Raw genomic sequence first — 12,288 nt, 5'->3', positions numbered from 1 at the left:
GTCGTGCGCACACAGGCATGCTTGTCAGTTTACCCCAGCCTCTGCTAGGTGGAATTAGTCGTCCTTCCATCATCATCATCACTCACCATTCAATTACTAATGTGCTGGCCGGCTTAAATGTTACTGCCTTATCTGACGGTATCGCAGAGACATGGTCCCATGCGCGGTAGTATACGCAAAACAATGGCCCCCGATGTCATGGGTGGTCAAAGTTCCCACGCCGCGTTTCACTGGGAGAACATCGGATAGCGGCTTGCGAACTCATGACTCCCCTCCTCCCCACGTGTACATATGGTTGGGGCCCGAAACAGTCGCGGGCCTCGCCTATCACAAATGCCGAAGTTTAATCGTGCGCAGATTCGTCAAAACGTTTCGTGTATGTATGTATGTATGTATGTATGTATGTATGTATGTATGTATGTATGTATGTATGTATGTATGTATGTATGTATGTATGTATGTATGTATGTATGTATGTATGTATGTATGTATGTATGTATGTATGTATGTATGTATGTATGTATGTATGTATGTATGTATGTATGTATGTATGTATGTATGTTAGAGCCAACAGTACATCAGTCCCATTCTTTTATTCCCAGTAGTTGAAGCTTTTCTGTATCACATGGAGAGCACAGTGAACCGACACGACCTCTCAACTCAACAAGCTGTTGCTTACGACAGAAACTGCCAGAAAAAAGTGGGGGGGGGGGGTGAGGAAGAGGACAAAGGAGTCAAGTGAGGTGATGCCGAAGAATGAAAGAGCCCCAACAAAAAAAAAAAAAGAAATAGGAGGGGATGGGTAGCTGCTCTTTACGCAACTTAATTAATTTAATCGGATTAACGCCGGGATCCGGATTCCAAATGGCGCGCGTGGCCAGTGCTACCGAGTTAAGCCGGCTGTCAACGCGCTGCGGACGCGCCACGGGAAGAAGTGCAGGCCCACGCGCGGGATTCATCGCAATATCGCGTGAGTGACACGTAGTCAACATCTGTGAACAGAGAGGTCCCCGCCAAGGGGGAACCACGACCAGGGCGCCGCTAAGAAGCCGTTGCGCAACGAGGGCTCCCGCACTCGGGCCCCTGGCGTATACACATGCCACCGAGAGGGTAGTGTACTGCCGCTGCTGCTCGCGGAATGCCAGAGCAGGAAAGAACGAAGACAAAAGAAAGAAGTGACACGGAGGAATATGGGTCGGAAGGCAGCAAGTGGGGGTAAGGGAGAGGAAGACAGGTCCGAGGCGCTATGCTTCTGCTCTGGCAATGTGTTAGGAAGCAAACACAAAGAAAGGGTGAAGCATGGGAAAGGCAGAGGGGCGTAATTACGCGCGCCGAAAGATGACGCTGTCAGGGCTGGCTCCCTGTGTGGGCCGCTGGACTGGCGAACGCGCTGGCCGGGGCGCCGAAAGAATCGCCGCTACTGGTCTCATAAGCCGAGCAGCAAATGTGTGTTCTACGGATGGGGGCTCACGGTGCCACCGCGGCGACCTCTTATCTGTTGCGTCGCTGTACTTGTTCGTTGCTATCGACGCGCGCTTCTACCCGCCGACGGCCGAGCCTCTACGGGGGTGGCGAACTTGCGTCGTATAAGGTCGGCACGCGAGGACCCGAGGTTGTCGCAGGTCGGCGGCCTGTGAGCAGTTAATTATGTGGGAACGCTTGAAAGCCGCTCTGAAGTAAAGGGCTTGATGCCGCGTGGGGCGCTCTGCATGTGCACGAGACCTGCAGTGACGCAACGGTGAAATATTCTAATCGCTTTTTCCGACGCTGCGTATTACTAAATGCATTCAACCGCCGTTATGCACCTACACAAAGAAGTATATATAATCGCTTATTGCTGATGCATGGTCGACATTGACCGGGGTGGCAGCTGGCTGTTTTTGTAAGGCCAAGCTCAAAAAAAGCTGCCGCTTCTGACATGATTCCGTTGACGGAGCACAGGATGTGATAACACGGCAGGCCCTCTGTGCGTATCTATCAAGAAGCCATTCCCCCGACCACTGACCTGCGTGCCCTATATAGCTTCCATCGGGCGCAATAACTTACTGTTTATTGCGAAGATGACGCGTGAACAACTTGCAAGGCAGACAGGCCTCCGTTCAGGCACAACTGCTATGCCCTCAGTGTGTATAGCAATAATATTGAGGTTTGCTTTAGTCAATGATACTCTTTGTCAGGGCCACTGTTCAGAGCACGTTCCGTGCTCCTGAACACGTGAAAACATCGGTGTTTGTTTGATGTCCAATATATCTGTTCAAGATATCCTTGATTTCTAACAAAGCTCAGATTAGATAGATAGATAGATAGATAGATAGATAGATAGATAGATAGATAGATAGATAGATAGATAGATAGATAGATAGATAGATAGATAGATAGATAGATAGATAGATAGATAGATAGATAGATAGATAGATAGATAGATCCAGTCTATGTAGTGTGATAAGTGGCATGCCATAAAATAAAATTGATGTTTTTATTAAAACCTTGACACGAAGAGGATATATCGACCTCTTTCCGGAATACCCAAATATCCATTTTATCTCGGTTTCTGTTTGGTTATATCAAATAATCGAAATATTTCTTTTTTTTTTAAGAATAGAGTCATGCTGATTCAGCTGCGACTCCTGAACTTCGCTACTTGTGCCACAGAAAACATCCCTGACTTTCATTCTGCTCAACTACCTCTTTTCTAAAGGCAGAAAACGAACTGTTTTTCCTGAGAGCGTTATTAAAGATTGTGTGACACAGTGTGACACGTTGAAATAAACCACGTATCATATGCTTCCAATTTACTGCCAGTTTATATAGTACTTACAGAACGTTCCACAATACATACAGGCTCTTGGTTTAATAACATGAATGTGTAAAGTCATAAACATTAAACTAACAAGTGGACACACCGAACGAAGATGTGAAAGGCGCTGTTTCAATGTATACTCTGTAGTGTCCATTAACGAGGGGATAAAAATAAATCGCGTAGCTTGCTCAAAGGTGTGCAAGGCTCGGTCACAGCAGGGTTGATGGGCACGTTTCAGCTTCTATAGCACTTAATAATCATCTCTACAAGATGTGTGGTCAGCGATTGATTCGCATGGCTTGTCATGATGATCCTAAATGTCTATCCACGACACACGGCAATTAAACCTCGACCATCCAGCTCTGAAGTAAAACTCCTACAGCGCGTATGCGCCATTGAAATAAGACAAGTCCCACAACTCGCCACATCATGCATGGTCAACTAAAAATTAACAATGTAACACACATGCGGAGAACGCAGTTTAAGATTTTTTTTTCACATGTTACCAATAATTGAGGGAGACTTAAACGAACCGCCCGAAACACCTGAGGCGGCCACAAGGTTCGAATTGTCTTGTTAACCACATATGTATAAAATGCTTGGGCGGGGATTGAGCACCTGCTGTTTCGTGATGAGAATAATGTTTTATCTACGGGCCACGGCAAACTTCGATCATAATAGTTTTGCTGTAACTTGAAAGGTCATTTGGCTTTGTTTTATTAGCCCCTGATAATTCCACTAAGTTGAAAAATAGTGCAGACAAGCTAGGCAATGTGTGCCTCTGATATGATACAGAGGTATAAGCACATTTTTAATTCAGTAATTGAACGTAAACCTGCAAGCCCATAAACGAAATAATTTTGGGCTTATAGGATGTGCAATCAAGGTTATCTACGAAATAATTGAGAGTTTTCAGCCTTATATTATTCAATCTAAAGGATTACTGCGGTTATGGGTCCAAAAATCACGAGTTGATTATGAAGCATGCCGTATAGACGCTGGCTCTTGATTAATTTTGAACGCACGAGGCTCTTTAACGTGCACCTGTATACATCTATGTTCAACTCTGTTACTAGACTCTTCCCTCATCGAAATGCGGGCGCCGTGACCACGAATCGAGACCACGACTTCCAGCTTCGTTGTATTAATCAAACCGGCATTTTTATTATTATAGCGAGACCTTTCACCTGGACCTCACGGCGTCAATCGTATTCGCTTTCTTTTATTACTCCCAGTCACGTGGAGCGGCTAATCGAGGGCGCTGATGGCAGCAAGCCGATTTCCGAGACAAAAAAAAAAGGGGGGGTGGGGGGGGGGGAAGAATGCGTGGAAAGTGACGTGTAAGGTTTACTTGAAAACCATCGGCACACATCAACTGGTGCTTCCCATAAGAGAGTGTAAACACAAAATGAAGTGCAAAGAAACAATTTTAAAGACGCGTGTAATAGTTTTCCGACGCCCGCCAATGCACGCATATGCGGCATTGCCGCGATTCATTCGCATGCACTATGTTGTGCCGCAGCGTGCTAAATTGGTCTGCTGCAGATTACTGAACGCGACAAAAACAAAAAACAAAAAACAGCGCTATAGAAGAACGGACGCCAGGAGAGGCGCTTTGGTTTTGCGTCCTCGTATCATTGCAAAGTTTTTTTTTTTTTTTTGAAGCTTTGTTACATTGTGAGGCAGCATGTGAAGCATTTGATTACGTGGCGCCGACGTCGCGAACAAGGGCCCGTGAGAGCTTCCCGCATCGATTTAGTTTATTTTTTTTTTCGACGTGCTCGCTCGGAGTTAGCCAACCACTAAACGGGTTGATTACGTCCTCGGCTTCTCGAACGTGCACCGAGGGTTGGGAGCCAGGAGTCCTCAACGTTCGGTCGCGGACGTTTACACAGTGCGCCTGTAGCGAGACAGAGCGTCGCGAGGTATGACGGTGAAAGGCGCGGCGAAAGTTTCTCGGACGCTCCTGCAGCGCCGTCCGTTCTCACCCCTGACCGCACACAAAGGGATTCGCGCATCGGCGGTTCATTCGCGCACACCCGACTCTGCACGCGTGTCCCGAGCGACACCCGCGCTAATTAGGAAACCGGCACGCCTTCGCCCCTCAAATCACGCGGCTGAGCATTTGATCGACAGATCACGGCCGCCCGGGTGACGCGCCAGCGAGACCGTTCCCAATCTCGGTGGCTCATTCGAGCGAGCATTCGATTAACAGCGCACCGCGATACCGCCTCGATAAGTTCGCCAATGCAAGGGGGAAAGGCACACGCGAGCGGCAGCATGAGGCGATGATATATAGTACAAAAAAAAAAAAAAACGCGGTGCGCATGCGCTCTAGGATCATGTAGCAGTTGCGAGGAAACGTACCCAGCTCGAACTTTTTAGGCTTCGTGCTCGTGCCCTAAAGCGAGCGAAGGTACGCTGCCACGTGAGTTGAAGACTCTAATTGATTGGGTTTTACCTGCCGAAATGCACGCCGTAGTAGCGAATGGATCCGAACCTCCTGCGGTTCTTCAACGCGCACCTAAATCTAAGTGCACGGGCCGCCATTGCATTTCGCCTGGATCGTAATGCGAACGGCAAGGCCAGGATCGAACCCTCGTCTTTCTGGTGAACAGTGAAGCGCGTCGAAACAAGACGTAAGTACAGTTTATGTGGCACAAGCTGCGCTGTCTCAACGCTATTTTGTATCGTATTTTTTTTTTAGTTTATTGCGATCTGAAGTCGCGCGTGCACTGACATAGACATCAGGAATGTCAACCAAACTGCAGTACTGAGATAGTTGAAATAATTTTGCTTTGAATAACTTGCAAGGATGCCGAGTAAAGGTTTACGCCCACGAACCTGCACCGAAGTTCTTTTAGTAGCTCTGCTTGCCCATGGATACCTCATTTGAATAAAATGTTCATTCGTCCTCTTATCCGTAGTCTTTACAAGAACACTGCCAAAAGGGTGAACCAGAGACGTTTTACGGCATCTCTTTACAGGATCAGCTCCACAGTTCGCATGCAGTAACTCCGAAGTTTTTTTAGCGACTGCCAACTTGAGGTTACTATTGATATGACCTACATTAAAAAACACGAACTCCTCATGCACCCAGCTGATGCACGATAAAACGACGACAACTGTGTTGCGTCGCAGCAAAGTTCAGCCAAAAAAACTAAAAACGCGAAAAAAAAACAACGCTCGCGTGGATGTGGGTAAACCATGGCATTGTGAATTCGTGTAGACGCGAGAACGAACACCAATAACCAGGAACGGACGGCAGGCCCGTCTCGGTGCGGCGGCGGCGACAGTAATCCGGACGACGTTGATTTAGACAGCGTGCGCGCCTGTTGGCAGAGAGGCCGGGCAAACAAACCTGGCGGCTCACAATGACAAAGGGGGCAAGCAGCCGAAACAGGGCGCCGCATGCGACCGCAGGAGGGAGCGGGGGGAAACCTTCCCTGCGGAGCAGCCGAGCAGCAGCGTTGCCTACACGGCTCACGAGGCAACCTCAAAAAGCCGTGGGATCGCGAGGGAGGGACTCCCCTTCGCCGCAGCGATACCGGCTGAGAGTGAAAGTTAGGCTTAATTTGGGACCACGAAAAGGGAGCGCCAGGGACGTTATCAACCACCAGGGATATGAATATATATATATATATATATATATATATATATATATATATATATATATATATATATATATATATATATATACACTCGCCGCGACGCCTCCCCTCAAGATATCACGCTTTGGCGGCGGCGCGCGATGGGGAGGCAGGCGCTCGGTATAACGTCTCACTCGGGCCTGCTCGGCCGAGTGTCAGGCTTCGTTTTTACGTCTGAGCAAACACGGGGAAGCTGCTTCAGATTCAGGCCCTCCCTGCACGGTGGCAGCTCGGGCCCTCGTCGATTGCTGACTGAGCGTTAAATGTATGAAGAGGGTGCTCCCGTCTGTCGAGTCATCAACATCGCTATCGAGAGACGCTCGCCGCGATAGAAAGAGGGCGAGCGCGAGGCAATATATCTGGGGCCGGTCTTCTCCTCCGCCGGCTCGATTACGTGCGACGCGGCCTCTGAAACAAAAAGAGCGCGCCATGCCGCTTCCACAAACAGCGACAAGTGGAAACACAGGGGGGCGCCACCGGCGAAACGCGGCTTCGAGCAACCGCTAGCCTTTGCTTTCCCTGAATTTCCTTCTTGCTTCTTTTTTTTTCTTCAGCGGCGGAGAAAGCGCCGCGACAAAATAATGATTGTCAGCGTTTTAAGGTTTGCCTTTGTTGCTACTATCTGAATCTAGCGAGTGTACCAGTTCGAGTGAGAAACGTTCACTCGGGCGTGTTCTGCTCTTTCAGAAACACCACTTTTGGAGCGTATATCGTTGAAAGGTGAGCCAGACTGGCGCTTGTACCTTATTGGCTGCGGGAGGAAGTGTAAATATGACGCGTGGCGTTCGGGTGGTTTATAGCAAATGGAAGTATACTGGCATAGAAATGAGTTGGCGTAGAACATGTCTGAAGTGCGTCGTACGGTTGCCATGCTGCCGCACTACCCACTGTACATCTTAATACCCACTGTGCACTGTACCCAGTGTAAATACCCACATCTGTTACATAAATTTATTTTATTGGGGGCCACCGGATGGTTAAACTAAATGCATGTTTTTCAGAAGAGCTTGTTCGCTCTGATATCCAATGTGATATCCAATGAGAGAAAGAAAAAAAACAATTATGACTTCGATTTCAACGAACAAGCAGTTTTCGAGTAGGTTCGATAATAGTTCGCATAGTGACAACCAGCAGACCAAATTCCGAGTGCCCGTTTTGCAACCCCTTGCCAACGCTCATGAATATGCCATTGTTACAGCAATCCATTGACGACTTCCCCAGAAAGTGAGAAAAGAGAAAAACGACAGATGCGTTAGTCGAAGTACTAATAAGTGGAGCCTACGTCCCGCTCCTCATGCTTATTTTGTTCCTTCTTCTTGCTGGCATACGGGTACTACAAATGCAGATGCGGGCACTACAATTGGATCAATCAAAATATGACTTAAAGTTTTGCAAGGGCACAGAAAATGTCACAAGGGCACAGAAAACTAAAACGCTGTTACTGAGGAAAATTGGTACTTTCACTATGTAAAAAAAAAAAAAACTTTTCCGCTTCCCGCATTGGTGAACACAGAACGCTGTATTCGAATGTTGGTGTTATTGAACAGCACCATGTTTTCGCTCGGGATGACGCATTTTGTCTGATGTTTGTTTTGGGGGGCGGGGGGGTTCTCTTTATTGCGCATAAACTTCGTGATAAGATGTTCTTGTTTAAATGACCCATTCTCTAGGCCGTGCCCGTGGCAATGGTAGAACGATGGGATCTTTACTTTCATGATGGCTCACACCCACAAGCGTGCTCAGGATTCCCTATCGGGGGGGGGGGGGGGGGGGCGAAGGTTTGTCGCATTGTACAGGGCTGGTTTTGCGCACGCCTATGCTCACATCAATGCTCCCGAACATGTGCGAGCTCGATAGCGCACCGCTGTTCCGTGGCATCCCCCGGGAAACACAAAACTCAGTCAATTAATTATGAACAATATTGGTGACGTCACCGCTGGCAGAGTACTAGAAGAGCATGGATTGGCTGCACCAGGAAAGACTTGGCTCATGTTTATATGTGTACGGAAAATAAAGGCACGGTGGTGGAAAACAGCAGGAAAAGAAAAACTATCCCGTGAATTACTGGAGGGCTTTGGAAGCATGAGACACATCAACGTGACATTGACGAAAAAAATTACCTTGCGAAAGTTTGCTCTTTACTTTTCTGTTGGGCCTGCGCAGATAATAACATTGTATCCGCTTTTACTGTTTCCAGCATGTAAAACAACAAGCTACAAAATACTCATAAATACTTGTCGAGAAATTGTTATAGAAGCCTTAGATGACATTCTTGCACAACAAGTGCGGTGTTGGACATCATCTTGTGTGATCAGATTTTGCTGCAGACGTACAAACAAAAAGTTCAATTTTAATTACTAGTCGGTCCCTTTCATTTAGATATACTGCGGTGCGCCGAAATGACACCAGAAATATAAACCAAGAGGGACGTAGAAGCCAACTTCAATATACCTGCGTACTTCCAAATAATGCCTCCCACACGCTTTGAAGGCTCCAAGGCAAGGAAGGAGCAACGACACAGGAACTGAATTCAACGGCTGGAAAACGGTGGTCTCTGCTTGTCTGAAATAACTGTCAAGTGGAAACAAACAAGCCTGCAATTAAACAAATCATGTCGTAATCCAAAACACCACAGGAGGGCGCAAAGCTATTTCTTATACTTCATAAAGAAACGCGGTCGTGCTTTGAAGCCGGATTCTTGTCACGCTGAGTAGGGGTAGCTTTTGAAAAATGGAGGCGCAGCTTTTGTCTCGATCGCCTTAGAGCTTCGTGAAACCACCGTACGCTTTCGCAAAGGTGAAGGGGGTAGTCGACATTTCAGGTATACAGGCTGACACGCGTGCAACCGTCCACGTTTACGAGCTTTGCCATATGTTTGGACATTTGCGAAGTGTGCTATGAAGGCTTGACAGCGACACCAATTCAACAAATGAAGGACCACATCCTGGGCATGCAAATACCGGCTGCTGTCAATTTAAGACCATGGGTACTATCGATTGACTTCCTCGCAGCTCCTTTTTTATTTTATTTTTAATTTTACTGTTTTGTGAGTGATTTGTGAGCGCCAACTTGAAAATAAGAGCGAGAAATAGCAAGAATACAAATGCATGCTTATTCTAAAATGTTGCATATTGCGTTGAGCAGCATCACTTCAAACCTTTCATGGAGCAATAAGAACGAGGAAAAAATAACAAAAGCGCACGTTGGCCAGTCTTATGCACTGCGTTCTCTGAAGATAGTGAGCGTTCCCTCATTTTAAACATATATTAGCACCTTAAGCCATTATACTTTTAATCCCGTACATCCTAACACGCGTAAACACTATTTATTTATTTATTCATTTTATTTATTGTTTTCGCTTTGTTTACATGATTATGTGGTGTAGTATTAGAGCTGTGCATATGGTGCATGCTCCTGCTAAATGTGAAATAGTTTTTGCTTCCAATTGCCGCTCTTGTACCTGTTGTATCTATAACGTGTCTCTTGTTTTTCGTTATTCAGTGCATCTAGCTATGATAACTTAACCAAACTAGCTAGACGCACCTCCCCCCTTTTCCTTTTTATCAAGTTGCTCCATAACCCAATCCCACATTTTTTTTACGTATACGCGATTGTTTATCGTATAGGTGAACACTACGTAAGCGCGCTCTTGAAATGTTGAAAAAGTGAGTGAGGAAAGACTGAAGAAAGAAAGAATGTATGGGGAAATGACTCGACACAGCCATAATTTTGCGAACGATGTTACGAACTCATAAAGGAAGGCCGCTAGCAACTCATACGTTCAGTGGGTTGATTGTGCAAAACTAAGCTCATTAGCAGCATGCCACCGATGCAGTTCACCTGGTGACGCTATACACTAAGCAGATATTCGCAAAACACGCTCCCATGTGTGCGCACACGAAGATCCACCGTCACCAAACTAGCACTTTATTTTGTCCGAGGCACCTCTATAAATGTATGCCACGTTTGCTGCTACAATTTGATTCTGGTGCACTATAGATGCACTTAAGGAGACTGGTGGGCGTTGCAATTATCAGCCATCGAAGAAATAAAGGAGCAGTGTCTTTCGCTTGCTTTTCCATCACCGTGAGTAAGATATTTAGTCGCTTATTTTTTCACACCTTAGGTTGTACGTCCCGCGGTAACGATGTGAGGCGCGTAAGCCACACCGTATATAGTGATGTAAGAAACTGTTGGCCCAATTTGTGTCGTCCAATGGTGAAGAAGAGGCTGCATGACGATGTACCGCGCGAGTATAGTACATGGATCGAGCCGGGTTTATAGTAAGCGCCCCTGCATGGAGCTCAAGTCCCCCGCGTCTTGGCATATCTGAAATCGTGCAGCCGGCCTTACACAAAAATACACGCAGGAAACATCCCCGTTCGCGCTCCGAAATATATCGCATTGACCCGAACTCCCAATGCAAAACGTAGACGAGTGAGAAGCACCTAATAAAGTAATGATAAACAGGAGAGCCTTCACGCAGTCCAGGCGGAAGGGAGAGGTATCCGCGCCGGGGAAAGAAAGACCTGCCGACACCGATATAAAGCGGGATGATGTGTGGCGGAAGCAGACGGAAGCAGACGCCTGCTTATCGCCCACGAGCCACGTACACCCGTTCGTAGCACGAGTAATTGAAAAAAGCGGGCAGGAGCACGCATGCGAGAAATCGGCGTCAGAGGGCGCCCGTCTCCTCCCATGGCTGCCAGTCAGCTGTCAGTCAGCGAGTGGTCGCGCGCCACCGTCCCAGCACGTGCCGGCCGTATCGGCCCTCCAGCTTGTCACCTCCACGCGCGCAGCGGGAGGCGAGCCGCGTTAACTGTTCACACTGTGCGGCTTGCCCATTCGCCAGCCCTGGGACCACACTCGTCAGATGCAGCCAGAAGGACGCCCGATAGTGAGCTTCCCGCCGGCGGCAATAAGTCGACTTGGCGACAGAACACTTCGGCGTTGGCATACACGTGGTTTGGAACATACCGTAGACGTTGTCGTGATTCAAATAGGAGATCGAGAATGCAAGAAGAGAAAGTGTTCCTCGGGGTAATTCGTGTGCATGCTCGTTAGACCCGCAGCATAAGCCATGCATCATCGTCATCATAATCAACCTATGCCCCCTGCAGGGTAAAGGCCTCTCCAACGATCCGCCAATGAACCCGGTCTAGCGCTTTCTGTTGCCACGTTATACCTGCGGATGTTTTAATCTCACCGGCCCACCTAATTTACTGCCGCCCCCTCATGCGTTTGTCTTCTCTGGAAGTCCAGTTGGCCACGCGTAGTCTTTTTATGATGTTTTTTTATTTCCCGATTATTAGTTGTTTTACCCATATTTGTGTAATCGTTATTCTCACACAAAAATTAACCACTCCCACCCCGCCACACCCCTCTTATGTAATTATGTAATTCTTTTAGGCCCTTATGGAAAACGTAAACGAAGGGAAGTGCGTAGTGCTGATTTTAGCGAAGAACACCGCTATTTGCTAAGCGGCTAGCTGCAAGCGAGCAACGCAAGCCGGAACGTTACCGTCGAGTTGAGAAGCAAGAACACCTTGAAATGCCGAATTTATCTATTCGTGTTAACTCAGCGTAACTCCTAGTACTTTCAAGAGCATTTTGGCTGATACTAGAGCGTCACATCAATGAAGTGATACTGCCTGCTTTGTGTAAAGTGTATGCGGAACTGTTTGCTTTCTGCCAACTTCAGGCTGCAATCCAGCGTTGCGCAGGTTTTCCTGCAGAAGCTGTGTTCTTGAGGCGAAGCGAACCCTTTCTTCATAAAATTGCGTTTGCGTGTAAGGGCCACACAGCCTGACGAGTTCGACATTTAAAATAATTTTCATA

The 12,288-nt window shown here is 47.3% G+C and overlaps 1 protein-coding gene across 1 annotated transcript in view; it reads left to right on the top strand.

The window, feature by feature from the left end:
• The first annotated feature begins 5,196 nt into the window (after nt 1-5,196).
• The window catches only part of LOC142775698 (homeobox protein caupolican-like), a 467,740-nt gene continuing 460,648 nt past the window's right edge, over nt 5,197-12,288 (top strand). Inside the window, exon 1 of the mRNA XM_075877430.1 lies at nt 5,197-5,439. The gene's annotated coding sequence lies outside the window, so the exon portion shown is untranslated. The remainder of the gene's footprint in view (nt 5,440-12,288) is intronic.

The sequence above is a fragment of the Rhipicephalus microplus genome, chromosome X (genome assembly GCF_043290135.1).
Source record: "Rhipicephalus microplus isolate Deutch F79 chromosome X, USDA_Rmic, whole genome shotgun sequence".
NCBI lineage: Eukaryota > Metazoa > Arthropoda > Arachnida > Ixodida > Ixodidae > Rhipicephalus > Rhipicephalus microplus.
Note: the sequence above shows the minus strand (reverse complement) of the source record. Positions and strands in the feature narration are given on the sequence as shown.